This window comes from Hyperolius riggenbachi, chromosome 5, assembly GCF_040937935.1.
Source record: "Hyperolius riggenbachi isolate aHypRig1 chromosome 5, aHypRig1.pri, whole genome shotgun sequence".
Lineage (NCBI taxonomy): Eukaryota > Metazoa > Chordata > Amphibia > Anura > Hyperoliidae > Hyperolius > Hyperolius riggenbachi.
In genome coordinates this window covers 103,583,471-103,609,139 of record NC_090650.1, presented here as the reverse complement: position 1 = coordinate 103,609,139, position 25,669 = coordinate 103,583,471, and positions in this window count along the sequence as shown.

The following is a 25,669-nucleotide window of genomic DNA, read 5'->3' as shown; positions in this document are numbered from 1 at the left end:
TTTGCTATTAACCGTTAAAGTCGGCGGGTTTTTAAATGTATATATTTTTCCTTTGAAACTTTAACATCGATTTTCTCAAAAACTATAAGGTCTTTTTGAAAAAAAATGTTTTCCTCTTATTCCTTCTGATCTCCTTAATATATTCTCCAAATTTGAGGCTCTTAGCACTTAAGGGGGCTTTGCTATTAACCCTTAAAGTCGGCGGCTTGTTTATATTATACGGGAGCGTAATATTACGCGATTACGGCAGACTGTGTAATTTCAATTGGAGTTTACTGTCTTACGCGTAATTTGTTACGCGTAATAACGTAACCTACGGTCTACGCGTAATTAATTACGCGTAATACCGTAACCTTACACGTAACGCTTACGGTGCATTTCTAGTGAATTACGATGCGTAATTACGCTAATGCGTAATTTCGGCCCAGCACTGGTCTAAACTACTGGAAACAAAAGCGAGTACAACATTGTGCCCATTTAGACATTTCCCTTCCCAGGGTCATGTTACTTGTTAGTGTTACAATTCATCAGGTGTGAATGGGGAGCAGGTGTGTTAAATTTGATGTTAATACTCTCACATACTGGTCCCTGGAAGTTAAGCATGGCGCCTCATGGCAGGAAACTCTCTGAGAATCTTGAATCATTGTTGCTCTACATACAGATGGTCTAGGCCAGTGATGGCTAACCTTGGCACTCCTGCTGTGACAAAACTACAAATCCCATCATGCACCTGCCTCCCCGAGTTATGCTTAGAGCTGAGTATTGCAATGCCTCATGGGAATTGTAGTTCCCCACAGCTCGAGTGCCAAGGTTAGCCATCACTGGTCTAGGCTATAAAAAGATTTAGGGGTAGGGGTCAGCTTATCAGCCCTCAGACAATCTGCGCTGTACACTGCATCAAATTGGTCTGCATGGCTGTCATCCCAGAGGGGATCCTCTTCTAAAGATGATGCCCAAAAAAAACCACAAACAGTTTGCTGAAGACAAGCAGAGCAAGGTGGCCACAATTTCCTGAATGATCGACCAGCTAAAAATCATCCGGTAACAATCAGTCAAGAACACTACCGGGAAGTGAAAACTTGTCCAATCCGATCAATGGAATCGATCTGAAAAATGGATCATTTTCTGTGATCATATCAAATATTTGGCTGGTCAGTCTTTCCAGATATTGGACCATGAATGGCCACCTTAAAGACTTGGATTACTGGCACCATGTCCTGAGGTCTGATAAGACCAAGATGAAAGAATTTGGTTTAGGTGGCTTCAAGCATGTGTGCAAGCAAGTGTGTCTTGCCTACAGTAAAGCATGGTGGTTGGAGTTTCATGGTTTGGGGCTGCATAAGTGTTGCCAGCACTAGGAAGCTACAGCTCAACATGTACTGTGACATTCCGTAGCAGAGCGTGATCCTTGCCTGGGGCCCCAGGCAGTATTCCAACATGATAACAATCCCAAACACACCTTCAGGATGACCGCTGCCTTGCTAAAGAAACTAAGGGGTCGGTTCACAATGTGAATGCAGGAGAAATGGTGTGGTAAGTGCATCGTCTCAGGATGTACTAGCATCCAGCACATCCACCGTCTATTCCTATAGGCTTCCATTGTGATACAGTTGTGGAAAAATGTAGTCAGGATTTTGCATTTATTATTATTATTATTAATAATTTATATAGCACTAGCATTGTCTGTGGAACTGTACAGCAGAATACAAGGTGTAACAATACAATTGAACAATACAGTTAACAGTACAAGACAACGGTCTATTACAGCCTATGCAATGAACAAATCAATAAATCAATATTTTTACACAGGGCCGGGCCGAGGCATAGGCTGGAGAGGCTCCAGCCTCAGGGTGCAGTGTAGGAGGGGGCACATAATTCATTCAGCTGTCATACCTAATTGTGTTTGAAGCAGAAAGAAATAAGAAAAGGGGATACCTAGCAGTAACTGCAAGCCAGATAACTAGATATTAAGGTGTTGGTGAGGTTGTGGGCCCTGTGGCCCTCTTAGTCTAATAGCAATCAGTGTGTGACAGCTGGAGTGGGAGGGATGGAGGGGCGCACTTTGGTGTCTCAGCCTTGGGTGCTGGAGGACCTTGTCCCTGCTCTGTTTTTACATCATGGTGGCAGATATGCATGCACATTACACAGCATTATAACACAAAAGAGGAGAGAAGCCCTGGCCAATCAGCCATGCTGTTGAAATGGTTAAGGGATAGGACAATAGGTAAAGGGAAGCTGTGTATGGGATGGTAACATGGTGGTCAGTTGCCAAGGTGTCCTAGGAGAGTATGCTTGCCTAAAGATCAGGGGCACTGCCAGGGTACAAGCAAGCCCCGACCTTCTTGGGGCCTCCCTTTAGAGGGCGGCCTCGCCAAGCTGGGCTGGCTGCCATTTCCCTGTGCCCTGCGGCCCCCAGCTTCCCCTCCTGTGTCACCACCTCCTCCCTCCCTCTTCTCTGTGGCCCCTTCAGCAATAACTCACATGGCCCCAATCCTATCCTAATCCTAGAAAAAATTTTATCCAGCGCCGAACCTTGCTGTTCTTCTGCTTACTGCATAGTGACCCAGTTATCACCATGGTTGCTTCCGGCTGACGACCCTGACATTATGCGGCCAGGATGCCATGTGGCGAGCAGGAGATTGGCGAGGTTTGGCACTGGATAAGGGCCATGTGAGTTATTGCTGAAGGATTATTGGGACAAGAGGTGACATGTGTGTGTGTGTGTGGGGGGGGGGGGGGGGGGGTAGGGGGCGAGACGGGGATACAAGAGGTGATATGGGGCAAAGCCAGGGGGCAAAAGAGGTGACAAGGGAAAACAAAGATGACACAGGGGTAACACAGTGGGAGGACAAGAGGTGACACAGAGGGGGACAAAAGTCGGAGATACAGGGGGAACATAGGAGACCAGAGGTGACACAGAGGGGGACAAGAGGTGACACAGGGACAAAAGAGGCACAGGGGGACATGAGGTGACACAGAGGTGGACAAGAGGTTATACATGGGGACAAGAGGTGACACAGAAGGGACAAGAGGTGACACAGAGGGGGACAAAAGAGGCACAGGGGGACATTAGGTGACACAGAGGAGGACAAAATAGGCACAGGGAGAGAGGTAACACAGGGCGACAAGAGACACAGGGGAACGGAGGTGACGCAGAAGGCGACAAATGACCTACAGTCCAAAAGAAAGCTGCTGCTGCGCCTGCACAAGGCTTACACAGGATTGTTAGGATCCTGGAGCCCTGACGGATTTTCGGCAGTTGACAGCACTGGAATGGAGGGACAGAGGAGGACGGGGGAATCCTTATTAGGATCCAGGAGCTTCCCCCTCCTGAGGTAAGTACACCCGAGGGGCTCTTTCTTTTTCTTACAAATTCACTTTAAGGGCTGTTTCACACTATCAGCACTTTTAACTACTCTAAGACCACTCCACGCCAATGAGCGTGGCCACGGCGGCAGCCCCAGGACCGCCTAACGCCAATTGGCATCAGGTCCTGGAGCCGGCTACTGAAGGAGATCGCTATTGCCGCTCGGGAGACTGTTAGACGGCGTGATTGCCGTCTATTTACACGGTGCAGCGCTGCGATCAGCACTGGGGACAGCCGTGTGACACTGATGTCCCCCTGGGGGACAAGAGAGCGATTGGCTCTCATAGGCAGAAGCCTATGACAGGCGATCGCCAGGATTGGCCGGCTGGGGGGAGGGAGGGGTTTGCTAAAAAGAAAAAAAAAAGAAAACATTAAAAATGAACACAAAAGCACACATATAAATATTTATTTCAAAAAATAAACAACTGGAGGGTGATCAGACTCCACCAACAGAGAGCTCTGTTGGTGGGGAGAAATGGGGGGGGGGGGGGGGGGAATCACTAGTGTGCTGTGTTGTTCGGCCCTGCAGCTTGGCCTTGAAGCTGCATTGGCCATTTGAGTGAAAATTAGCCTGGTCTTTAGGAGAGTTTACCACTGTGGTCCTCAAGTGGTTAAAGGGAAGGTTCAGGGACTAGCTAAAAAAAATAAAAATCCATTTCCACTTACCTGGGGCTTCCTCCAGCCCGTGGCAGGCAGGAGGTGCCCTCGGCGCCGCTCCGCAGGCTCCCGGTGGTCTCCGGTGGCTGACCCGACCTGGCCAGGCCGGCGGCCAGGTCGGGCCTCTTCTGCACTCCATGGTGCGTTCCACGCCGGCGCGCTGACGTCATCGGACGTCCTCCGGGCTGTACTGCGCAGGCTTCAGTTGTCTTAAGCCAACGCTTAAGACAACTGAAGTGAGAAGGATATGTAGACTACTATATTTATTCCCTTTAGACTAAAACTAGTCCTTGGTAAGAGTACTTGTAAAAGGTACAAACCGGAATAAAGAACATCTATCAGGCCCTGGGCAATGTAAGTGTGGGTACATGTAAGAATGAAGTGCAGGTACTCTGCAGGGGAATGAGGAGATTCTTCCTCTATTACACATTCTTCATGCACAATCTGAACAAGGTTTATGGGTGACAGACAACACCTCTGTGTTCAATGTGCACAACATTCTCAGTGGATTCCCTGCAGCTCTGTGGGGAGTGCATATGTAGAGTATAGTACTACTGTGTAACAAAGTAAACCTGAGACAGATTAAATTAAAGTTAAATTAAAGTGGGGAGGGGGGTGAATTTCCCCCCTCCCTACCGATCTGCGGCCACAGCTCTCCTCTTATGCTGCAACCCCTCCTGCCCCAAAAAAGTCCCCGAGCGGGCCCTAGGGGGGCCCCGGCCCCACCCCGTGACGGCAGGGGTCGCATCCCCTATTGTTACGCCAGTGCTACAGACCCTGAACAAGCTCAGCAGGACCACCAGGCAACCGGTATTGTTTAAAAAGACATAAATATGGCAGATTCCATAGGTCTCACACCTCTGGTTCCTTTTAATATTTGCCTGCTCTGGGGCTGCTTCGGGTCTCCTCCGATCTTCCTGACAGCCACACACTCTATGCTGCATACATCTGGCTCCTGCAGCATGTCACATGATCGTATTGAGCATGTGACTGTCATGAAGAACAGAAGAGAGCCAAGGCCTACACACCAAGAGGAGCATACGGAGAGGGGATGCGGGACGCTGCTATCTTCCTGATCCAGAGATGGTGATATTTATGCTGTTTACTTGTTTTCTCATGTACGGGCATTACTGGTTTTAAAGGTTGTATTAAATAATACGGTTTTACACATGATCCTTCTTGTTTGAGCCCTAGATTATGTCCAAAGCATATTAACCTTGATGACGGCAACATTGAGCATTTAGCAGTGTGGTGAACTGGATGTGATACCTGCTGCTGGTGAGCAGGGATAACTAGGGGGGGAGTGCTTGATATAGGTGGTGTCGGGCATCTTACCTTGATTTATACATATACACTGCTCCCAGAGTGTGACTGTCACTAAAAGGGTGCTAATCTCTTTTGTCAGAACATATTACACTATATATATCTTTTGTTCATTAAGGTGCAATATTTGATTGGCCCCTGGAATCTGGATGTAAGGATCAAGGGACTGAGCGCAACTATAGGGAATATTGAAGTATATGGACGTGGTTGTCTAAATAGTGCGCACCACCTGAGACTTGAACTATTGGATTGTGTAACAGCTTTTTGTCCGAAGGGATTGTGAAGCGCAGCCTAAGGGTACTGGTATTTATTTTATAAGAACAGAAGAGACACACAAGCATCATTGGAGCAGGTAAATATTACACTGTGTCACACGCCCCCTAGTGGCCGGTATGCTCAATACATCCCAAACTGTGTCATCGCACAGACAATCCAATATTGTAGATTCAATCACTGAAACCGCTGGAATTCGGCAAACTGAAAGGCCAGGGGGGAGCGTGCGAGCAAAAAAAACATTTTACTACACAATATTTCAGGTACAAGGCTGCCACCACCTCTGTAGAAGGACAGAGGACCTGCTCTGACTATTCTAAATCTGCGAATGAAATTGTTAAATCACTCTCTATTTTCCCTGTCCTGAGAAACAGTGGTAAGGGTCCAGAGTGAAAAAGCTTTCTGCTCTCTTCACAATTGTTCTAATGACTGCATCTGCTCAGCCACTGATAAGGAATCATTCAGAGTTTAGATTTATAGACTCTCCCTACTCAGAAGGTTTTGTTTATAGCTGCCCAACTCCTAAGCCTCTCCACCCCTCCCAAATGCTGTGCACTGTAGTGATGCTGGAGGAGTTTGGCTGAGAGCTGCTCCATCAGAGGAGGACAGCAGTAGTGGAAGAACATTGGCTGGAAGCACACTTGTCTGTCAGTTTTCTGTCTGCATTTCTGTACATGTTTTCTGCACGCCATGGGCTTGATTCACTAAGACAAATAGCATGCCTTATCAAAGTTAACACACCTTATCAATGTTAACACGCCTTATCAGGGTAGCATAGCAAACTTATTCCTGCTAATTGGCAATGACGAGAGCTCCACTCGTCCTGCCCTGAGCCCCTGCGGGTTTGTAGCGCTAACTTTATAAGGTGTAGGTGTAGGTGTAGTGTTAACTTTGATAAGGTGTGCTAGCTTTGATAAGGCATGCTATTTGTCTTAGTGAATCAAGCCCCATGTGTCTGTTTGTGGGAAAACACCCGGTTTTATCAGAGAAGCTAATGTAATTGATAGAGAAAATGTATCTATCCACATATCAATTCTGACTCTCTACTACCCTTCCTCCCTCCATTCTGCTTCTCTTATCTCGCCTCACTTACACTACCAACACACTGTGCTTATCTCTAGAATGGGTTATGAATATCTAAACTATTGTACCATCTCACTATGTCAGCCCTTGAATGTCATGATATACCCACTCCACATCTACAGGCGGTAACATATCTTCATATTCCACGTTTGTGAAAAAATATTCTGAAATGAACATTCTTTTGCTTGACAATCCGATCCTGTAATGTGAAGGACATGATACCTGAAATTGTTCTGTGGGGACATGATGTTGGCTTGTAGTGGGGGCGACGTTATAGCTGCTGTTTTTATTTGAGGTGAATGGTGGCAGCATGTAGCATATTGCACATTGTTTATTTTACATGGCATGTATTCTATAGTGTGATTTTTTTTCTTTCTTGGACTGACCACTTATCACTCAGATCTGCCACTCTGTTCCACTGTCTCGTGCTGGTAGTGGGGATTTGGCTAATGGAGCTGCCCGGCCCTCATAGCTCTAGCCTCTCCCCTGTCGCTGGCTTTCTGTTACAAAATTTTTATTGAAGGTTTTCATTAAAAGAAGTGTACATCACCAGTAAGGGATCAACGTTCACCCAGAACTGGACCACATGACAATGAGAACATGAAAAAGGAATGCATAACATTTACACAAGGCTAATGCTGTCATGAGGAACCATTTCAACAGTAGAGTGGATACGCCTGAGGCGTAACCGTAAATTATCTGGCGGGGAGACTCGACCCAGGATGGCCGGAATCCCCACAGAGTATGAGTCCGATAATCCCCTACCCATTGTCCGCTTGACCTTTTTCCACTCCCATCCCCCCACCCTTCACCCCCCCTGGGTCCCACCCCACCCCCTTTAGCTCCCTTCCCCAAACCCCATCCCGTCCCCTCCACCACAATAGGGTGGAGAAGAGGGGAAAACCAGAAGAGAAGAAGAAAAGAAAGAAGAAAGAGAAAGTTAAAAAAGGAAGGAGAATAGAGTGGACCTAGATGGGAGATCAAATACCTCCACCTCTGGAATTAGGAGACCATCGTTCACCCAGATGATACTAACCTCTCCCTATTATGACCAAATAATCTTTCCATGGTTGCCAAATCTTCTCAACCTTAGGTAGCTTGTCAAGGAGAATACCTGCTATCTTTTCCTGAATCATAAAGTTAGTTAGTCTGTTTTTAACTTCCTCAAAGGGAACTAGATGCTGCTTCCAGGCTCTGGAAATTGTTTGTTTAGCGGCAACACAGATAAAATGCACCAAAGCCCTTTGATGCTTGGAGAGGGAGTCTATACGGAAATGTAGTAGGGCAGACCAAGGGTCTTTCTGCAAGGAGGTATGAAAGACTGCTTGTATTAGTTTATAGACCTTGGTCCAAAAGCGGGTTATCATGGGACATCTCCAAAAGGTATGTAGTAAGTCACCTTTGACAGTACAACCTCGAAAACAATTGCCAGAACCCCCTAAATGAGCCAATCTAGCTGGCACCCAATACCATCTCATTAGAATCTTTAAGGAAGATTCAATAAGGTTGATGTTGATTGATATATGGTTAATAGTGTCCCAAGACATCCTCCAATCCTCTATAGGTTTAGTACCCCGTAGATCTTGTTCCCATTTCTTGGCATATGTATGAACAAAACCATCTGGGGGGCTATTTAAGGCAGAATAAAAGGTGCTGATTAGGCTGTGGCCTCCTGGATTCTGTATGCACGCTCTTTCAAAGCAGGAGAGATTAATATCCTGATCTTGGTGATTTACTAGTGAGGAATTAATCCAGTGCTTCAGCTGGAGATATCTAAAATATTCAGAATTCGGGATCTGATATCGTTCTTGGAGATCCGGCCAAGAAATAATCTTAGAGTTTTTAATCAAATCTCGGACCAGGAGCACATTTTTAGAGGACCACCAGCGGAACGCAGCCGGGCTTTCATAGGCCGGGGCAAAAAGCGGATTTTCCAATATGGGTAGTAGTGGGAGAGTGGGGGATAGGAGGCCTTGGGAGTACTTGAAGGAATCCCAAACAGAGAGCAAATGTTTAAAGATTTTACCCAGAGTAGAGGGTCTAGACCTAGGAGGAAGCCATATAGGGCATTGAACTGATTGCGGAGCAGCAGCTACAATTTCAAAGAGAGACCAAAGTGACATTTTTGGGCCTTTATAAAGGCTCACTAAGGGAGTGATTTGAGCCGCTTGGTAATACTTAATAATGTTTGGGAATCCCAGACCCCCTTGATTCTTATGTATAAAAAGAGTAAGTTTAGCAATCCTGGGCCTAGAAGCCCCCCAAATGAAGTTCATCATTTTAGTTTGCAAAAGCTTTAAAGAGACTCCGTAACAAAAATTGCATCCTGTTTTTTATCATCCTACAAGTTCCAAAAGCTATTCTAATGTGTTCTGGCTTACTGCAGCACGTTCTACTATCACCATCTCTGTAATAAATCAACTTATCTCTCTCTTGTCAGACTTGTCAGGCTGTGTCTGGAAGGCTGCCAAGTTCTTCAGTGTTGTGGTTCTGTGATGCATCTCCCCCTTCCAGGCCCCTCTCTGCACACTGCCTGTGTATTATTTAGATTAGTGCAGCTTCTCTCTGCTCTATTATCTTTTACAAGCTGGATAAATCCTCCTCGTAGCTGGCTGGGCTTTCACATACTGAAGAATTACATACAGGCACAGCTGTCTGCACTCTGCAGGAAGAAACAGCCTGACACTTCAGTGGAAGATAGCTGCAGGGGGAAAGAAGCACACAAATGATCTCTTGAGATTAAAAAGGAAGGGTGTATACAGCCTGCTTGTGTATGGATGTATTTTCTATGTGTGGACATACTGTACATCAACCTACTTCCTGTTTTGGTGACCATTTTGTTTGTTTATAAACAAACTTTTTAAAACTGTTTTTAACCACTTTTAATGCGGCGGGGAGCGGCGAAATTGTGACAGAGGGTAATAGGAGATGTCCCCTAACGCACTGGTATGTTTACTTTTGTGCGATTTTAACAATACAGATTCTCTGTAAGAAATGCGGGGGAACCCTAACTGGGAGAAGTCGAAATAAGTAAAGGATTTGAGGTAGAATAGTCATTTTTACGGATTGGATTCTCCCAAGCCAGGACAGCTATAAGGGGGACCATCGGGTTATTAAAGTGGTAATTTGCTTAGAGAGATGGTAGAAATTAGCTTAAAAAAGGGAATCATAGCTTGGAGTGAGGCGTATCCCTAGGTACTCTAAATGTGCTGTAGCTATCTTGAATGGGCAATCTTTTATTAAGGAGGACCAGGAGTTACTATCCATTGATATATTCATGAGAACAGATTTATGAGGGTTAATGGTCAGACCAGATACCTGCGAAAAAAATTTAAATATTGTCAGTAAATGTGAAATTGAAGATTGGGGGTCTGTGACAAATAACAACATGTCGTCAGCAAAGAGATTAATCTTGTGCTGAATACCCGCCAATTCCAAACCTTTTACCTCCGCTGCATCTCTGATTACCTGTGTCAATGGTTCTAAGGCGAGGATGAACAAGATGGGGGAAAGGGGACAACCTTGCCTTGTCCCCCTTTCGATATGGAAAGTATCTGAGGAATAGCTAGCATATTGTACTTTGGCTAGAGGCGAGGAGTAGAGAGCTTGTATCCAATTAATGAATGGAGAGCCAAATCCCCAGCGTTGCAGTGCAAATTGTAAATAGTCCCACGAAAGGGTGTCAAAGGCCTTGTATATATCAAGGCTAAGGCATACTTCTGGGATCCCTCTGGCTTTCAAACATTCAAAAACTTGGATGGCGCGAAAAACTGCATCAGTGGCCTGTCTGCCAGGGACAAAGCCCACTTGATCTCTATGTATTAAATTCTCGAGGAAAGTGTTCAACCTAGTGGCCAATATTTTGCTCAATAGTTTCACATCGACATTTAAGAGAGATATAGGCCGAAAATTAGTAACATCAATTGGGTCTGAGTCTAATTTGGGCAACATGGCAATATCTGCTAAAAGGGAGGATGAGGAGGGGATGTTACCTTCTCTATACTCATTAAAGGACTGTCTCAGTAGTGGGGCTACTGTGGGCGCAATTTTTTTATAAAATAGGAGTGAGAACCCATCTGGGCCAGGGGTCTTGGATGTTTTTAAAGATTTTATTGCTATTAGGACCTCTTCAGTACTAATGTCAGAGGATAGATTTTCAATTGCATCTGGAGGTGGGCAGGGAAGTTGTATAGGGGCAAAAAAGGCTTCCAGGCTGGAGGGATCTGGGCGGCTGTCAGTTTTATATAAGTTTTTGAGGAATTCTTGAAAAAGAGAAACTATTTTATGGGGGTGAGCTGTAGACAAGTGAGAGGGGCACTAGCGTCGTGACAGGGGTGCGGGGGGTGCGACCCGCACCAGGTGGGGTGACCCCAGCCACCCTAGAGGGGGTGCGCTGCAATGGAGGAGGAGCTGCGACTTCTCCCTCTCAGTGTTGCCAAGCGTCCATCTAAATACGGACAGTCACTCAGTACTTTTGCGCCCCAAAATCAGCTGCCCGTTCCTGTGCGTAGTTAGAGGACAGCGTCCTCTAGCAGCATGTCCCCCCTCCCTTCTTCCCTCCTCCAGGGCTCCAATAAGATTAAAAGATCGTCTGGGTCCTCCCTCTCTGTTCTCCCCTCCCTCCCTCTCTCAGGGCTCCTCCAATCAATGATCGCATGCCACATCTCGCCTACCAATGAAAAAAGATGCAGCCTGGCCAGCCTGTTATGATGTACAATCAAGCACACCACGAGGAGAGAGATTGAGAAGGAGCAGTGAAGTGTCTGTGCACGTTGCAGCCAGCTAGCATTACAGGTACCATTAGCTTAGCTAGAATCCCCGCTGTGATTCCTCAAGCGTCCAGTGACTGCAGTCAGTCTATTTAAGCGTCCTCCTCCCCCTGTACCTCTAATTAAGTAACCTGAGAGCTGGGCGAAGCTAGGGCGAGAAGGGGCGTGACCGGGTGGGCTCTGAGCTGGACTGTCCAGAGACAATAGGGTCGCCAGGTGTGAAGTAAAGGTGGAGTGTCCTGGCCTGAGGCCAGGACACTATAAGACCAGGGGGCTGGCCATTCAGCCTCCCTTCTTGGATCGTGTGGATACAGCAAACTTCGCTGGAGCTCAGGCTGGGGTAAGTGCAGTTTTCTTACTAGGCCTTAGCCAGAGCCCTCCCCAGCCATCTCCCAGCATTAGGCCCAAACAGCAGCAGCTTTTTCCCCCGAGATAGCTGCAGCCCTGTGAGTCACATCCATCCATCCCATTCATCCCGGCTGCCCCAGCCCGGCCAAACCTCATCGCATCCCAGCGGCCCAGCTCACACAGCGCGCTACAACAGATTCAGGCAGCCGACCGGCAGTCCCGGCATCGCCTTGCAACTCTCCCCAAGGCGATTCTGGGCAATCCAGGCCCCCCTCCCAGCCAGCTTCAGGCGGCCCTTTAGTGTGCCATCCAGGTCCCCTACCATCCGGCACAGTAACCCCCCCGGCTCCCCGCACACTTCGAGTGCCTCAGTGAACGGAGGGCTGCTGCATCCCACCCCACTCCCCCCGCCTGCCCAGCTACCACATTCCAGGGCCCTCATACAGGCCAGCCACCTCAACCCACGGGTACACCGCCTCCCTCCCCATCATTGAGCCGCTGCAGGGGCACACTAGCATGGATGCCCCCATGCAGCAGCTCTAGGACCGAGTGCGGGCCCTGCCAGGGGACCAAGGGATGCTGTGGCTGCAGGCCCAGCTCACCAACCTGTCGGGGGCTCCGCGCCCGGAGAGCACCAGAAGAAGGAGGCCTCCGGTTCGTTTCAGCCCCGCGGGATCCCCGGCCAGGAGCAGGAGAAGGGGGGAGGAAGGCCCCATCACAGCGGAGGTTCGGGCGGCGAACTTAGGGGCCCAGGCAGCGGCGGCGGTTTGCGGGGATCAGGATGGCCGGGCGGAGGGTGCGGGGGAAGGCCCGGCCGAGGAGACTTGCTCGCTCGGGCAGGAACAAGCGGCAGGTCCACGCCCCCTCCCTCCTCCTCCCCGGGGTCCGGAGCTCCCGCAAGATGGCCGCCACCCGGGGCTACGGGAAAATGGCCGCCGGGCTAGATCCTCTAGCCCACGGCAAAATGGCCGCCGCCAGGTCAGGGCGAGCAAGAGCCCCCGGCGGCGCGGCCAGCGCGGCGGCGATCGGAGCGGTGCGACCAGTGGGGGCCGGCATTAACCCCCGCAGCGCAGCGCACATGAACCCCATCCCCAACCAGCCACCAATCGGCCACCCCCACCCATAGGCCAAACAGACATGGCCACCGAGGGGGACCCAGCCCAGCCCTGAGCCTCCAGGCACCGGGTCAAGTGAAGGGCTCGCCACAGAGCCCCAGCATGGGACCGTGGGCTTGTGGGGGGAGGCAGGAACCACAGACAGAGGGGGCCCCAGGAGGACAGAGGGTCACAGGGCAGCGCAGGGGGGGGGCCGCAAGTCTGGGGGGAAGAGAGCAGCGGGCAAGGGGGCCACAAGAAGCCAGGGTGGGGGTCAGGGGTCAGCGCAGAGGCCCAGCAGGTGGGAAGGGGACAGAGGGCGGCAGCAACAACCGGAGCACGCCACGGAGGTGAGTTCGGCGGAGGAGGGGGGGGAGAGCGAAGGGGACCAGGAGGAGGACCAGGGCCAATACGGGGGCCAGCAGGAGGGCGGATGGGGATATCAGGAAGCGAGGGGGGACCAGGCGCAAGGCCGGGGCAGCAGCAGCGGCGAAGGACGGCAGCAGCAGGGCGCGCGGCAGCGGTATAACTGGGCGGAAGGGGTCGCCTCTTTGTTATTGCATCCGCAGGTCGCCCATCACGGCTCCGGGGAGCAGATAGCTCAGGGGCCACACGGACGGGATGGACCGGCGACACTCCACGAGGCGGAAAACCAAGCAGGTGAGACTAACAAAACGACTGCCAATGAAATGTATGCTTCTACAACTGCTAATGGGGTTGCTCAGGAGGGGGACCAGCGGTCTTTACTGCTCGAAATTCTGAAGGCCATTAGGGCAAATAATACAACTCAACAGGTGGGGGCCTGGGGAGGGGGTGAGGAAGCAAGACCCGCGAACCAGGCGGAGGTGCGCGGCTCGGTTCCAGAGGTTGGGAACGATCAACCGCAGGTCGCCGCAGCCCCGGAGGTAGCATCGACCGAGAAGCCCGAACGGGCTCCCCGTCTAGCCGATTCGGCTAAGAGCAGCACCTACATCTGTTTCGCGGGCCCCTTAGGTTTCCACGTGTCAGAAGAAACAAAGGAAAAAATTTGGAAGGGTCAGTACATTGACATATTCACAGTGCTCCCCCTGGATAACTTTAACATAGACAAATGGGAAAGGGGCAAGGAACACCGCAAAGAGGAGGACGACATAAGGAGAATGTATAGACTAATACCCAGGACATTCCCCAACTGGTCCAGGGCGTTCCATATATTCGCCAGCATAGTGGGGGAGAAGACCCCAGAACAATGCGCAGCAATGTTCTGCTACCTAGACGGCATCAGGGAAGCATACCACAAATACGGGGGGAAGGCCTGGCTGCTATACGATGAGCAGTTTCGCCAAAGGATGGCAGTCAGGTCATCTTTGACGTGGGAGCACAGGGACATCATGCTATGGATGTCACTGAGTAGCCCCGCCAAACCAGAATACGGGGGCGGGTACAAAGGGGGACAGAACACCCCCTTTCAAGCGGGTGCCGGCGGGGCGGATGCCTCGCTGGCCCAGCAAAGAAAGGGTTTATGCTGGAACTACAACAACGATACCTGCAAGCGGGGAACCACATGCAGGTATAAGCACGATTGCGCAGTCTGTGGGGCCAGTGGGCACCCAGGGGCAAAATGTTACAAAAGGAACAGAAATGCGCAGGGGGTCAAGGCAGAGCAAGGAGCTGGAAAAGGGAGTCACGCCAGTTAAAGTTGGGGCAATGGCCCCATGGCTAGACAGGTACCCCAATAGGGAACAGGCCGACCTGCTAGCATATGGTTTTCGGGAGGGGTTTAGAATTCCATGCGAAACGGCCTACCCAAATGACAGGTGCAAAAATTTAAAATCCGCTTATCAATTCCCAGAGGTGGTGGCGCAAAAATTGGATAAGGAGCTAGCCATGGAGAGGATGGCAGGTCCTTATCACCACCCACCCATTCCCAACCTACACATATCACCCCTAGGCGTGGTCCCCAAGAAAGAGGCAGGTAAATACCGCCTTATCCACCACCTATCGCACCCACGGGGCACGTCAGTAAACGACGGGATCGACCCAGACTTAGCGGCGGTACACTACGCATCCTTTGACAGGGCAACAGCCCTGGTGAGAGGAAAAGGCCAAGGGGCACTAATGGGCAAGGTAGATATAGAATCGGCTTTTCGCCTACTGCCGGTGCACAAGGATAGCCTGCACCTGTTGGGATGCAAGTTTGAGGGAAGATATTATGTCGACCGATGCTTGCCCATGGGTTGCTCAACAGGGGCGTTTCTAGGGTCCCTGGAGATCAGTGGCACCTGTGGGCACCAGGAGGGGCGCGCGCCGCGGCAAAAAAAATGGGCGTGGCCATGCGGTGAGTGGGCGTGGCCATGGGTGGGGCCAAATGTACATGAACTTAGCAGCGGTGTAAGCTACGGATAACGGGCCTGCCCATCGAAATATTGGACGGAGCCCCCTGTCCTTTATTTCGATCATTTACAATCAGTATAGGCATAGATCAAAGATGTATACGCACATACAATTTTGATTGGTCAATCACTGACCCCCAATTTCCCACCCCCGTGCAGTAAGTGGGCCAACAGACAATGAATTTTATGAACAGAGCTAAAATTGGCTAATCAAAATTGTATGTGTGTACCAGGCTTTACAGCTAATACTGTACATATTGAAAGTAGCAGGGATCAGCATACAATACAGCTGGTTTACAATCAATAAAGGCACAGAGTAACACCTTACACTGTACACACTGGAGGTAAATCAGCACACAGTGCAAGCACTAGAGAACAGCGTATACTGTACATACTGTAGGCAGCAGAATTCAGCACACTGCAGCTAGCGTGCCAAAAATATGAGGATCACGTTGTGTGGCGTGCTTATCGCGCCGCACCAAAAAATGGGTGGGCCATGGACCAGAATATAGGTGTGGTAACGGGTGGAGACAAATTTACATGAACCTAGCAATGGTGGGACATCAGATTAGGACAGTGGTGGCGAACCTTTTGGAGGCCGAGTGCCCAAACTGCAACCCAAAAGTCACTTACCGGTATCTATCGCAAAGTGGCAACAGCAATTTAAACTAAATACTGTACAAACGTTTTAACTCATACATGAACATTATGGAAAATCCAAGTTGAAAATAAACTGTGAAGATAAACAATTTCATCCATCCTACTCCTGAAAAATGTATTCAATTTTTTAGAACCTCCCAGTTTTATTTTCTGTTTTAAAACGCTAAAAAAGTAGGTTTAATGCTATTGTCTCATATGATAAGGATTCAGCTTTTCCCATAGTCTCGCAGTTAGCAATCATGTGACCCCCAACAAGACATATTCAGCAATCATGAGGCCCCCAACAAATCAGGAGGCCCCCAACAAGACAAATTCAGCAATCATGAGGCCTCCAACAAATCATGAGGCCCCCAACAAGACAAATTCAGCAATCATGAGGCCCCCAACAAGACAAATTCAGCAATCATGAGGCCCCCAACAAATCATGAGGCCCCCAACAAGACAAATTCAGCAATCATGAGGCCCCCAACAAATCATAAGGCTCCCAACAAGACACATTCAGCAGTCATGAGGCACATAAATAGACAGCATTTCACATAAATAGGCAGAATGCCCCCTTAATATGGTAGCCCCCCCAAGTTAGGTAGTGAGTGACAGGGACCCCCAGGTTAGCTAGTGAGTGACAGGCGCCTCCAGTTAGGTAGTGAGTGACAGGGACCCCGATAGTGAGTGACAGGGAGCACCTTTAGGTAGTGAGTGAGTGCCAGGGAGCCCCTTTAGGCAGTGAGTGAGTGCCAGGAAGCCCCTTTAGGCAGTGAGTGAGTGCCAGGAAGCCCCTTTAGGCAGTGAGTGAGTGCCAGGAAGCCCCTTTAGGCAGTGAGTGAGTGCCAGGGAGCCCCTTTAGGCAGTGAGTGAGTGACAGGAAGCCCCTTTAGGCAGTGAGTGAGTGACAGGAAGCCCCTTTAGGCAGTGAGTGAGTGACAGGGAGCCCCTTTAGGCAGTGAGTGAGTGACAGGGAGCCCCTTTAGGCAGTGAGTGAGTGACAGGGAGCCCCTTTAGGCAGTGAGTGAGTGACAGGGAGCCCCTTTAGGCAGTGAGTGAGTGACAGGGAGGCCCTTTAGGGAGTGAGTGAGTGACAGGGAGGCCCTTTAGGGAGTGAGTGAGTGCCAGGGAGCCCCTTTAGTGAGTGAGTGCGTGCCAGGGAGCCCCTTTAGTGAGTGAGTGCGTGCCAGGGAGCCCCTTTAGTGAGTGAGTGCGTGCCAGGGAGCCCCTTTAGTGAGTGCGTGCCAGGGAGCCCCTTTAGGGAGTGGGTGCGTGCCAGGGAGCCCCTTTAGGGAGTGGGTGCGTGCCAGGGAGCCCCTTTAGGGAGTGAGTGAGTGCCAGGGGAGCCCCTTTAGGGAGTGAGTGAGTGCCAGGGGAGCCCCTTTAGGGAGTGAGTGAGTGCCAGGGGAGCCCCTTTAGGGAGTGAGTGAGTGACAGGGAGCCCCTTTAGGGAGTGAGTGAGTGACAGGGAGCCCCTTTAGGGAGTGAGTGAGTGACAGGGAGCCCCTTTAGGGAGTGAGTGAGTGCCAGGGAGCCCCTTTAGGGAGTGAGTGCGTGCCAGGGAGCCCCTTTAGGGAGTGAGTGAGTGACAGGGAGCCCCTTTAGGGAGTGAGTGAGTGACAGGGAGCCCCTTTAGGGAGTGAGTGAGTGAGTGAGTGACAGGGAGCCCCTTTAGGGAGTGAGTGAGTGACAGGGAGCCCCTTTAGGGAGTGAGTGAGTGACAGGGAGCCCCTTTAGGGAGTGAGTGAGTGAGTGACAGGTAGCCCCTTTAGGGAGCGAGTGAGTGACAGGGAGCCCCTTTAGGGAGTGAGTGAGTGCCAGGGAGCCCCTTTAGGGAGTGAGTGAGTGCCAGGGAGCCCCTTTAGGGAGTGAGTGAGTGACAGGGAGCCCCTTTAGGGAGTGAGTGAGTGACAGGGAGCCCCTTTAGGGAGTGAGTGAGTGCCAGGGAGCCCCTTTAGGGAGTGAGTGAGTGCCAGGGAGCCCCTTTAGGGAGTGAGTGAGTGACAGGGAGCCCCTTTAGGGAGTGAGTGAGTGCCAGGGAGCCCCTTTAGGGAGTGAGTGAGTGCCAGGGAGCCCCTTTAGGGAGTGAGTGACAGGAAGCCCCTTTAGGGAGTGAGTGAGTGCCAGGGAGCCCCTTTAGGGAGTGAGTGAGTGCCAGGGAGCCCCTTTAGGGAGTGAGTGAGTGCCAGGGAGCCCCTTTAGGGAGTGAGTGAGTGAGTGCCAGGGAGCCCCTTTATGGAGTGAGTGAGTGCCAGGGAGCCCCTTTAGGGAGTGAGTGAGTGCCAGGGAGCCCCTTTAGGGAGTGAGTGAGTGAGTGCCAGGGAGCCCCTTTATGGAGTGAGTGAGTGACAGGTAGCCCCTTTAGGAAGTGAGTGAGTGCCAGGGAGCCCCTTTAGGGAGTGAGTGAGTGCCAGGGAGCCCCTTTAGGGAGTGAGTGAGTGCCAGGGGAGCCCCTTTAGGGAGTGAGTGAGTGACAGGGAGCCCCTTTAGGGAGTGAGTGAGTGACAGGTAGCCCCTTTAGGGAGTGAGTGAGTGACAGGGAGCCCCTTTAGGGAGTGAGTGAGTGCCAGGGAGCCCCTTTAGGGAGTGAGTGAGTGCCAGGGGAGCCCCTTTAGGGAGTGAGTGAGTGCCAGGGAGCCCCTTTAGGGAGTGAGTGAGTGCCAGGGGAGCCCCTTTAGGGAGTGAGTGAGTGCCAGGGAGCCCCTTTAGGGAGTGAGTGAGTGACAGGGAGCCCCTTTAGGGAGTGAGTGAGTGCCAGGGAGCCCCTTTAGGGAGTGAGTGAGTGCCAGGGAGCCCCTTTAGGGAGTGAGTGACAGGAAGCCCCTTTAGGGAGTGAGTGAGTGCCAGGGAGCCCCTTTAGGGAGTGAGTGAGTGCCAGGGAGCCCCTTTAGGGAGTGAGTGAGTGCCAGGGAGCCCCTTTAGGGAGTGAGTGAGTGAGTGCCAGGGAGCCCCTTTAGGGAGTGAGTGAGTGACAGGGAGCCCCTTTAGGAAGTGAGTGAGTGCCAGGGAGCCCCTTTAGGGAGTGAGTGAGTGCCAGGGAGCCCCTTTAGGGAGTGAGTGAGTGCCAGGGGAGCCCCTTTAGGAAGTGAGTGAGTGACAGGGAGCCCCTTTAGGGAGTGAGTGAGTGACAGGGAGCCCCTTTAGGGAGTGAGTGAGTGACAGGTAGCCCCTTTAGGGAGTGAGTGAGTGAGTGACAGGGAGCCCCTTTAGGGAGTGAGTGAGTGCCAGGGAGCCCCTTTAGTGAGTGAGTGACAGGGAGGCCCCCTCTCTAGCCGCCGCCGCTCCCCCCCCCCTACCTCTCAGCAGACCTCAGGATCAGCGGCGACCCGACCAGATGTACGAGCGGGCGCTGGACGCACCCGCTCGATATGCGGAAGTGATGTCACTTCCGCATATCAGTGCGGGCGCTGGGTCCTAGCGCCCGCACGATTGGTCGCCGGCTCGCCGCCTGATCCTGAGGTCTGAGACGCGGCGGCGGCTGGAGGGAGCCGCTGACAGAGGGGGCAGCGGCGGCCGGGAGATCCGTGGCACCCCAGGAAAGATTGGGGGCACGTGCCCCCCTAAAACAGGGCTAGCGACGCCCCTGTTGCTCAATATCATGCGCATATTTCGAAGCCTTTAGCACATTCCTAGAATGGGTAGTGAAGAACGAAAGCGGCTCCAAAGGCATAGTTCATTACTTGGACGACTTCCTTTGCGTGGGCCCGGCCGGGTCGGGCGAATGCGGGCAGCTGATGCGCACGCTGGTAGACACATTTGACCTATTCGGGGTACCATTAGCAGCTGAAAAAACTGAGGGACCAACGAGGCAGATCAAGTTTCTGGGGATAGAGATAGACTCGGAGGCGATGGAGTTTAGACTACCTGAGGACAAGGTGAGTGACCTCAGGCTTGAAGTGGGAAAATCCCTGGCAGACAGGAAAAGGACACTGCGTGAAATACAGTCACTACTGGGTAAACTGAACTTTGCATGCAGGGTCATGCCAATGGGCAGGATCTTCTGCAGGCGCCTAGCCTTTTTGACGAAAGGAATACAGCAGCCCCACCACTTCATCAGGCTAAACCGGGAGACAAAAGATGACTTAAGGGTCTGGGAATCGTTCCTGGCAGATTATAATGGGAGAACGATGTGGCCCCAAGAGTGGCACACGAACGAGGAGCTGCAGCTCTTCACCGACGCTGCGGGGTCCACAGGCTTTGGAGCCTATTTCAAAGGACGGTGGGTGAGCGGCAGGTGGCCACACCCATGGCTCCGATCACCACTGGGGAAGAACCTGGCATTTCTAGAATTCTTCCCGCTGGTAGTAGCACTGTTGGTCTGGGGCCACGAGCTAGCCAACAGAGCAGTCCGATTTCGCACGGACAACATGGCAGTAGTCGCAGCGGTAAATAGTCTGACTTCATCATCACCCCCAGTTGTGAGTCTCATCAGGCAGTTCGTACTAAAGTGTCTGCAGCATAACATTAGCTTTAGGGCAGTACACATCCCCGGTAAGGAGAACGGGATAGCTGACGCACTGTCTCGTTTTCAGCTGGACCGTTTTCGGAAGTTGGCCCCAGAGGCGGACGAGAGGCCCACACAGATGCCACCAGGCCTATGGGACACAGTCTCGACAGACTGGCGAGTTGGGTGAGACAGTCCATCTCACCAACCACTTGGAGGGCTTACAGCAGAGTATGGTATAGGTGGGCGGACTTAGAAATCAGGCACCCAACAGGGAACCACGAAGAAAAAAGGAGCCTTATGCTCCACTTCCTCGACAACATATGTGCCACGGCTACGTCACCCTCCGCAGTGGACAAGGCCATGGCGGCAATGGCGTTCCTATTTAAGTTAAAGGGGGAGGAAGATTTAACCAAGGTCTTCATGATTCGCCAGGTGGTCAAGGGTTTTAGACGTAGAGGTAAGGAGGAGTTGGGAGGTGATTGCCGAAGGCCCATCACGCTGGCATTGCTGATCGAACTACTGAACGCACTGGAGGTACATTGCCGCAGTGCACACGAAATTCGGCTGTTCCAGCTGGCTTTTGCGTTAGCTTTCCATGGTGCTTTAAGGGTGGGGGAGCTGGTAGGCCCCAATAGAAATAGCGGGGGGGGGATACAGCGAAAGGATATCTCGATAGCCCAAGGCAGCTTATGGGTGCACATTCCCAGGTCAAAAACGGACCAGAGGGCCAAAGGAGTAACCCTTAGGCTCAGGGAGATGGCCGGGAGCAAGGCTTGCCCGGTACAACTGTACACAAGTTTTATGCAGGGGCAGTCCGACCGAACCGGTCCGCTCCTTCGGCACGAAGACGGAACTACGCTGTCCAGATTTCAGTTCGTAGCCCTGCTAAAACGCACACTCACAGGGATCGGGTGTGTCACGGCCGAATACGGGTCACACTCATTTCGCATTGGGGCAGCTACCGAGGCAACCAGATGGGGCCTCGGCGCCGAAATGATTAAAAAGATCGGCAGATGGGAATCGCACTGTTTCAGGTCTTACATTCGCCCGCACCTGGCGGAGCGATAAGTGTAGGGCGCGAAGAAGTATCAAAAAAAAAAAAAAAAGTTTGTACTGTAGCATGTTATAATGACTATCATCCCTCACAGGCCGACGAAAATGTATAGTGTGGATAATGGGGCATTCATACATAGTGCGGGCCGAGCGACGAGCTGCAAAGCGAGACAGAGACCGACACCTCGGGCAGGTAAGCGACAACGTGGAGGTTCACTGGCTGGGCCAGGGAGGACTGACAGTCGAGAGGCTGGCCCAAAAATTTTTTAAGTTGGTGACAGCAAGGCGGTCCCCCGACGTGCTAATGGTCCATATTGGGGGTAACGACGTCGGGCATATGCAGCAGCATCTACTGATGCAAGAACTAATATCACTATTCACGCGGATGTGGTCACTCTGCCCCCATATGACCGTAGTGTGGTCGGAAATCATCCCCAGGCTAACGTGGCGCCCGCGCAAGCCCGAGCAGGTCCTAAATCAGTCTCGGGCAAAAATCAATAGAGCCATTTCGAAATTTATGTTCAGGGCTGGGGGGTTAGCAGTACGTCACACGCTGCTCGAAAGGCCGGCAGGGCACCTGGAGAGGGACGGCGTGCACCTAAATGATCTGGGCAACACCATCTTCTTATATGGCCTGAGAGAGGCTCTCGAGGCAGCGCTCTGCGTATGGGCGGGCATTCGCCCTTGAGAGGGCAAGGACGAATGCTGTGGCGGGTCCTTGGCAATGCCGTATCTTTGGACATCGAGAAAGTATTCACCACTGAGCTGGCATAACCAATGAATGAGTCGAAAGAGGATCCCATAATGAAATATCATGATAATGGATAATGCATAATGGAGTGAGGAGTGGTGGTGAAATGTGATAATGTAAGCCGAAGGCTAGTGGCCAGCACGCAAGGGCATTGTCAAGGGACCTGCAGAGCGCTCAAGCGCCCCGCCATCGGTTAATGGAAATATGATTGTTGTTGTAATATGTGTTTTGTCCCTCCCCCTTTTTTACGCATCTTTTTATTGCAATGTTTCGCTGTCACAGCTCAACTAATGTTTAATGTTAACACTGTAATAAAGCTGTGGCCTTATAACTCCAATTGGGTGTCATAGCTTATGTTACGGTAATTAAGAAGGTCGGCTCAAATAGGGCCCTACCCTGGTCAAGTAACCTGAGAGCTGGGTGAAGCTAGGGCGAGAAGGGGCGTGACCGGGTGGGCTCTGAGCTGGACTGTCCAGAGACAATAGGGTCGCCAGGTGTGAAGTAAAGGTGGAGTGTCCTGGCCTGAGGCCAGGACACTATAAGACCAGGGGGCTGGCCATTCAGCCTCCCTTCTTGGATCGTGTGGATACAGCAAACTTCTCCCACCCACCCTCCCAGTGCCGCTTGCTCGTCGGTAGCAAGTGGCAGGATGGGTGTTGGGAACACCCCATAACAATGCAAACTTGTTGTATCCCTACAGACTTCGTCACAGCCGAGGGCGGGTCCTTGGCAATGCCGTATCTTTGGACATCGAGAAAGTATTCACCACTGAGCTGGCATAACCAATGAATGAGTCGAAAGAGGATCCCATAATGAAATATCATGATAATGGATAATGCATAATGGAGTGAGGAGTGGTGGTGTAATGTGATAATGTAAGCCGAAGGCTAGTGGCCAGCACGCAAGGGCATTGTCAAGGGACCTGCAGAGCGCTCAAGCGCCCCGCCATCGGTTAATGGAAATATGATTGTTGTTGTAATATGTGTTTTGTCCCTCCCCCTTTTTTACGCATCTTTTTATTGCAATGTTTCGCTGTCACAGCTCAACTAATGTTTAATGTTAACACTGTAATAAAGCTGTGGCCTTATAACTCCAATTGGGTGTCATAGCTTATGTTACGGTAATTAAGAAGGTCGGCTCAAATAGGGCCCTACCCTGGTCAAGTGAGCCTTTCTTTCACCTTCCTGACGCCTCTCTCTAGTCACTCAGAGAAAGAGGCATCCCAAGCACTGTAGCTAGGAATGTGTAAATGTTCTGGGCAGCAGCAGGAAGGTGATCTGGCTCTCCCTCTCCCAGGCATCTGCAGCACATGGCTCATAGTGTTGTCAGGCAGTCTCCCACACAGGAGAAATGCTGGGAAAAGACTGCTCTCTGCAGGAGGGGAGACCACACGCAGACTTAGTGTACACTAGCAAGCCACAGTCAGCAGCTGCAGAAGTCAGCAAGTGAGTCAGACTATCACAGTCTGTGTGACAGTCATGGGCGTCCGCACATACGGCAAAACCGGGCATCTGCCCAAGCCTGGCTGCCCGCTGCCCCCCCTGGCCGCGTGCCCGTGCAGCCAGAAGGAGGGGTCCAGCGCAGAGAAGAGAGAGAGCTATGGGCACAGTGGGGAAGGGCGGACGTCGCCCCCCCCCCTTCCCTCACCTTAGGGGGCTCTCTCTCCCTCGCTGTCCCCTCCGGAATGAAGTGTGCAGTGGCTGGGCAGCGGGCGGAACTTACCTCGTCTCGCTCCTGTGCCGGAAGTTCTGGTGCCGCACTCTGGTCTGGATCAGACCAGAGTAGCGGCTAATCCATCCGGCGCGTGCGACGAGAGGAGGTAAGTTCCGCCCGCTGCCAGCCGCTGCACACTTCATTCCGGACTCCGGAGGGGAGAGCGAGAGAGGGAGGAAGAGCCCCCTAAGGTGAGTGCCCATAGCTCTCCCTCTTCTCTGCGCTGCTCCCCTCCTGCTGGGACACACATGGCAACTTTTTCTGGGGACATATACCCCCTACCTACATATACTGGGACATATACCCCCTGCCTACATATACTGGGACATATACCCCCTGCCTACATATACTGGGACACAGTGGCGTCCCTACCATGGGGCGGCCAGGAGCGCTCCGCTCCGGGTGTCAGCTCCAGGGGGGGTGTCATCAAGGCCTCCCCAGAAGCCTTGATGACACAGGAGGGGAAGCAGCGCTGAAGGAGGGGTGGCAGCGTCGGTGGGGAGGGGGGAAATACCCCCCCACATCTCCCTCACCTGGGTCCCCTCCTTCGGCGCTTCCCCTCCACGGGCGCCGGCAACGGGCACTGACAGGGCGGCTGATAGCCGCCCTCAGTTTACCCGAGCAGGGCTACGGGAAGATGGCCGCCGAAGCCCGCACTGGAGACAAAAATAGACGGCAAGATGGCCGCCGACGCCATCTTGCAGTCTATTTTTGTCTCCAGTGTGGGCTTCGGCGGCCATCTTCCCGTAGCCCTGCACTGATGACGCAGCAGGAGACGGCGCGGGACATTCAAGAGGAGCTGCGGAGGCTGCCTGGGACTCGGAAGAGAGGTTTCATCTGCAGGTAAGGTTTTTTTCTTTTACAGGTGCACCGGCCCGGCCACCCACCGCTGCTGCCCACCTACCCACCGCTGCTGCCCACCTACCCACCACTGCTGCCCACCACCTACCCACCACTGCTGCCCACCTACCCACCAGGCTACCCACCACTGCTGCCCACCTACCCACCACTGCTGCCCACCTACCCACCGCTGCTGCCCACCTACCCACCACTGCTGCCCACCACCTACCCACCACTGCTGCCCGCCTACCCACCAGGCTACCCACCACTGCTGCCCACCTACCCACCGCTGCTGCCCACCTACCCACCACTGCTGCCCACCTACCACCACTGCTGCCCACCTACCCACCACTGCTGCCCACCTACCCACCAGGCTACCCACCACTGCTGCCCACCTACCCACCACTGCTGCCCACCTACCCACCGCTGCTGCCCACCTACCCACCAGGCTACCCAGCAGGCTACCCACCGCTGCTGCCCACCTGCCCACCGCTGCTGCCCACCTACCCACCACTGCTAGCAGGCTACCCACCGCTGCTGCCCACCTACCCACCGCTGCTGCCCATCTACCCACCGCTGCTGCCCATCTACCCACCGCTGCTGCCCACCTACCCACCGCTGCTGCCCACCTACCCACCACTGCTGCCCACCTACCCAGCAGGCTACCCACCACTGCTGCCCACCTACCCACCACTGCTGCCCACCTACCCACCAGGCTACCCAGCAGGCTGCCCACCTACCCACCACTGCTGCCTACCTACCCACCAGGCTACCCAGCAGGCTACCCACCACTGCTGCCCACCTACCCACCACTGCTGCCCACCTACCCACCGCTGCTGCCCACCTACCCACCGCTGCTGCCCACCTACCCACCACTGCTGCCCACCTACCCACCGCTGCTGCCCACCTACCCACCAGGCTACCCACCACTGCTGCC